This window comes from Trichosurus vulpecula, chromosome 1 (genome assembly GCF_011100635.1).
Source record: "Trichosurus vulpecula isolate mTriVul1 chromosome 1, mTriVul1.pri, whole genome shotgun sequence".
NCBI classification, from domain to species: domain Eukaryota; kingdom Metazoa; phylum Chordata; class Mammalia; order Diprotodontia; family Phalangeridae; genus Trichosurus; species Trichosurus vulpecula.
Window position 1 is genome coordinate 135,265,566 of NC_050573.1, and position 5,822 is coordinate 135,271,387.

Consider the following 5,822-nt stretch of genomic DNA (forward strand, 5'->3'; position numbering starts at 1 on the left):
ATTTTTACACAAAAGTCTATTCAACCATTTAACTAGGTTAACATTAAACCATCCTCAGTCCCCAAAGCTATCAAGTTGGTAAAATAAACAAATGGTGTACAATTGTTTTGACATAATGTTTGACCTTTAGTTCAAGTGACAACCAATCAAGCTAGTGAAAACAACTAAACTGGGGTAGACATTTAGACACAGTAATAAAACAATCGGCCATCTAACGTTAATACAGTTTTGTTCTGGGGAAAGGGTCTCTTCATTTTTTAAACAGAGAACTCAAAACTGACTACCTTAGAAGGAACTCCTAAATTCTAAAGTTTCTCATACTACAAAGAATTCACTTGGACTCTGTGGAGCACTAGTTTACGTGTTTATTTTTTCTCAAAGTGGTGGATATGCATGCAGGGCTGCAGTTGCAACTGAGGTTAAGCTGCACAGATTATAAAACAAAAATAAACTGCAAAGCTGAGTGGGAAAGGCAGTGCAGTGGCCCCATAGGGTACTGCCATAGTCCCTTGGGTTCAGTTTCTGTTTCCCAGGAAGGGGCCATTTCATAGAGATCATGAGATGCCTGCAAGGAGCAAGGAAAAGGGCCAGCCTAAAATGTTCCCCCAGGTCCTAGAACTTGGATGCTTGTGCTAGTTCTGTCCATTAGAGTTGGTATGAACCAGCTTAAGTCAGTTCTATGGTTACCAACGCAGCAGAGGGAGTTCCTGGTGTGGCAAGCCAACACTGAAAAGGACGTCTCCTATGTCAAACTAAAGAGCTGCTCAGTCTGCCTCCTGATTGGTTGATTCCCAAGTCAGTGCAGCCTCCTCTGAGGCATTGTCTTGGTCACAACTGACTGAAGTCTCTCTCAAGGCAGAAGTGACTTCTTCCCCAAATATCCTGCAGAATTTTCCAAGATGAACTCTACAAGTAGAGAGACCTTTTCAATGAATTTATTCTCCAGCTCAGGGCTGGAAGAAGATGGTGGCCAAAGAATGCTGGAAGCAATGCACACTGCCAGATTATGAAGTGTCATTTTATTTAATGTTGATTCTAGCTGTATCTTGTGCACCATTCCAAATAAATGTTCTAAAAGAACAGTGTTGGTCCTAGGAAGCTGCTCACTAGCCTCTTAACTCTATTTTCTCTTCATTTTCATTATCTCCATCCATGACGATCACCCACTCATCCAAAAGATCAGGTGATAAAACACTTTGGGGAATAGTTTGAAGAAAATCCTTTAAGATACATGCTGTCACAAAAATGTCCTCTGTGTCTAAGACCACCTCAGGCCCTGAGTTAAATTTCTCCTTCAGCTCTCTGCAGGATTTGAAATCCCCAGATAGCCTGAAAATGCCATAGGTGAGAGGTCCTTTTTGGTTTAGAAAGGAAACCATGTCCAAAACAGTTTTGAGCAGGTTGCAATTTTCACAGATTTCACACCCCAAAGAACTGCCTGACATGGGGGATGTTAGAGGCATGCTGTCCAGGTGAGTACTGGAGCTTCACCAAAAGAGCCAATTTATGATGGACCATCTTCTTTTGAACATCTTCTGGCTGGGATTAGTCAGTGGTTGGCTCCCAGCCAGGTGGCTGGGCTTCCCTACAAACAGGCACTGCATCTCCCATGACCAATGAGTGAATATGGAGCTCCTCTCCCAAAATTCACCCAGAATTGGTAGTCTTTTGCAGAACCATTCATCCCTAGCATTGGCAGGGCCATGGTGATGACGCCTGGAAGTCTAAGGGGGATGCTGAGGACATGTTGTTCTTGATACTTCAGGCTCCTCTGGAGTTCAACGAGATCCTCAATCAGCAGGGTACCGCTGGGGCCCACAAAAGAGTTAATTCCTACTCACAGTGCGAGCTGGCAGAGGGACTCTCCCTTCCGGAGGCGGGCGCGAACAGGCGGCGCCGGCCGGTACGAGGCATGGCGGCCGGGCGCCCTTGGGCTCCTCTGAAGGAGGCTGCAGGAGGCGGGGTGTGAGGACGCCTGGAAGTCTAAGGGGGATGCTGAGACCTTTGATCCCTGTATCAGGAATGAAGTGTCTCCAAGGTGGCTCATTTTTATTCCATAAGGACACCCATGACCAATGAGTGAATACGGAGCTCCTCTCCCAAAATTCACCCAGAATTGGTAGTCTTTTGTAGAACCATTCATCCCTAGCATTGGCAGGGCCATGGTGATGACTTTGTTCACTGTATCAGAATTCGCCATTGTTATTGTTTTGGAATAATTATAATTCCCAATGTCCTTTGGAAAGATTTTACGGGGAATGCTTTTTGGATGGTCCTTCTCCTTCTTGGTGTCCATACATCTCTGGACCAAGGAGAGGGGCTTTTCCTTTTGTTCTGGAGAGCTGAAAGCGGCAATGAAGTTGAAAGGTGGCCATCCTAAAGCAAATGGCTTCATAGGACTGGCATCCCCTTCACAGCTTGCTGTCCACACTCGATTTTATTTTATTTTTTATCTTAAGATAGTTGTTAGACTTGACCTCAGCCACAACGAACAAATCATTGAAAAGGAGGACATGTTGTTCTTGACACTTCAGGCTCCTCTGGAGTTCAACGAGATCCTCAATCAGCAGGGTACCGCTGGGGCCCACAAAAGAGTTAATTCATACTCACAGTGCGAGCTGGCAGAGGGACTCTCCCTTCCGGAGGCGGGCGCGAACAGGCGGCGCCTGCCGGTAGGAGGCATGGCGGCCGGGCGCCCTTGGGCTCCTCCGAAGGAGGCTGCAGGAGGCGGGGTGTGAGGTAGGCCTAAGGAGGCTGCGGGAGGCGGGGTCTGAGGTTGACCGTTGCTCAGGCGGCATGGCGACTCTGGACTCTGTCAGGCTCTCACAGGCCCCACCGGCGGCGTTCAGAGCTGCTTTCCACCACTGCCTCCCACCCGGGGAGCGCCGCCTGCTGGAGGGAGGGCCGATACTTCTGCATATGGGCCCTGAGCATGCGCAGCCCGGGTGGGCGGTGGGGTAGGAGGGGCGGAGGGGGAGACCAGCTATGTTTCAGTCTGGCCCCAGGGCATAGTGCCCTAGGCTGTTCCGTTGAGGCCTTTAGGCCTTTCTGAGTCACTCCCATCCCTCTGCCCTCTGGGCCAGGTCCGCTTCTGGGGGAGAGGAGGCCTGGAGCACTGCTTTAAATAATTAATGTTGTATTACCCCTCAAAAAACTAATGGGCACTATACATTTTAGAGACTGAAAACCCAAATTCTTCATATGCTTAGAATATTTGCTTTTAAAATTTCATTTCTACAAACTTAAATAGTAGGTAGTTTCACAGTCAGCTGTGTTCTTCCACCTACACATCATAATCACCAGATGAAAACAAGATGATATGAGAAATCTTTAGCATTGAAAACTAATTAATAGAGTTATTTCACCTTCAACATTACATCTATTCATAAAAATTCATGAATTTGTTAAAAACAAAAATAGAATGGGGAGAATGACAAAGTAAAACCAAGTCATTACAGAAAGATCTCAATTTTCAGAGAATTAATGGATTTGTTAAAAAAAGAATTAAAATGGGAGAGAAATCAATGTTATGTTTTTAATAATATTTGACATTTATGCAGTGCTTTCCATACTCCTCATACATGAAAGTCAATAGAGCTGTATCCATGATGCTGCTAGTTTTGGATTAGGTAGACAAGAGGAATATGGCATAGGCTTTCCATGGCTTAGGGTGAAGGATACAGTTGACCTTCAGTATAACTAAATCCATAGCATACTGAGACTTTATTTGTAATATCTCTCATATTTGTCCCTCTTCAAAATGAGTGGTTTTGATAGATCATCTTTTTGCTATTGTTGTTTTGGGTTTTTTTTGGTATGTGGACCCCTTTTATAGTCTGGTGAAGCTTGTGAACTCAGAATAGTGTTTTTAAATGCATGAAATAAAACAAAAACCATTACAAAGGAAACTAATTATATCAAAGTATGGTTATCAAAGATAAATTTTATAAATAACTTATTTTAGAGGGGGGGAGTTTGTGTGTCTATAAGTTCATGGGACCCAGACTAAGAACCTCTGCTCTCTAAGATGCTTCCCAGCTCTAAAATTCTCAGAATTTTCTAATTTTTCCTTTAAATTTCTGCTGCCACCGCCCCTATTACCACCAGCCTGGAATACCAAAATCACCTCCTAACAGTTTCCCTTTCTATATTTTTTTCTCCCCTTCCAATCCATTCATCACAATAATGACAAATCAATCTTCTTTACACAGAGGCGGGCATTCCTGAACCCAGCATGCCTCACTACCATCTTCTTGCCCATCCAAGTATAACTTCCACAGTAAGCCTAAAAGTCAAGGTTATCCACAATCTAGGATCACCCAACCTTTACAACTCTTTTCTCACTCATATTACTCCTTATCCCATGTTCTACACTCTAGACAAGCTGAAATGGAAAGAGAACTAGAGAAGATCTTGATCTGGGTCCCAAACTCTTTCCTAACCTTGGATAAATGACTTTACCCCACCAAATCTCAACTGACTAATCTGTAAACCGGAGATAATATTAGTTGTAGTACCTAACGCCTAGGGTTGTTGTGAAGATAAAATGAAATAAATTTAACATGCTTTGTTAACTATGAAGCGCTATAAAAATGGTTATTATGTTCCATACTTTTGGTCACACCATTTCCTTCTGTTCCTAGCATTCTTTCTTTCTATGATTCCAAACATTTTCCTCAGTCTCTAATCAAATGAAGAAAGGCAGAAATAAAAGAAGGGTGCTATAAATTTCTTGGAAAATCATTAAAACTGACTCTCTACATCCTTAGTTAAGTGTGCATTTTCTGGGGTAAAAAATGAATTGATGTGTTCAAAATCCTTCTTTGGATCCTCCTGGATTTCCATCTTGTAGAATAGGAGAGAAAATGTCTCTTTGCATAAACCTTTGTGTTTCCTTTCTTATTTGGCAGAGGGCATTTCTTACTAGAGAGATAACAAAGTACGAAGTAATTTCACTTCACTAATTTAAAACTAACCACTCTGTGAGACAAGTTATATTATTATTTTAACAGTAAAGTCCTCTTGACATATCCCCTCCCCTCTTAGTTTCAAGGCAAGACTCAGGATCCCATCAACAACCATTTATTAAGCAACCTTCTATGTGCCAGGCACTATGCTGGGGAATGGGGATACAAAGACCAAAGTGAAACACTTCCTGACCTCAAAGAGTTTACATTCTATCAAAGGAGACAACATGCATATAATTAAATAAATAGGGAATGGAGACTAAATATAGGATAAATTTTTGGTGGGAACAAAGCACTAGCAGCTGAGGGAATCAGGAAAGGTTTTGTGTAGGAGTTGCTAGATGAGCAGAGTTTTGAAGTAAACAATGGATTCTAAGAGGTTCTTGCAGGCCAGACACTGGTGGAACTAGAGAGTCCTGAGTTATATTTTAAGCGACAACAACAACAAAAAAGAGTCATACAGATTTGAGGCAGGTTCTCTTAACTTTTCTCATATGTGGATTGATCCAGAGCCTGTCTATGGACAATTTGGGTAAGAAGACTATAAAAGTGATTTTTCGGACCTTGGTACTCTGCTAAGCTTGAGCAAAAGAACTTAGCAACCAGTTGGTGCCAGTTCTATCCCCCAGTTTGGGGCAGAGAAGTCATCAACAAAGTTTATTAATTACCTAATATGTGCCAGGGACTGTGCTAAGTGCTAGGGATATTAAGAAAAGCAAAAGTCCCTGCCCTCAAGAAGCTCAAAGTCTAACGTGGGAGACAAGGTGAAATGGGGGTAGCTGGTGAAATATGAATTGGCCAGTCTGAGACAGCTTTGAGGTCTAGTTGCAGAGGAGCCACCATCAAAGAGGAGTG

The 5,822-nt window shown here is 43.0% G+C and overlaps 1 pseudogene; it reads right to left on the minus strand.

The window, feature by feature from the left end:
• Positions 1-764: 764 nt before the first annotated feature.
• Positions 765-2,683, minus strand: LOC118834822 (annotated as a pseudogene).
• Positions 2,684-5,822: the final 3,139 nt, after the last annotated feature.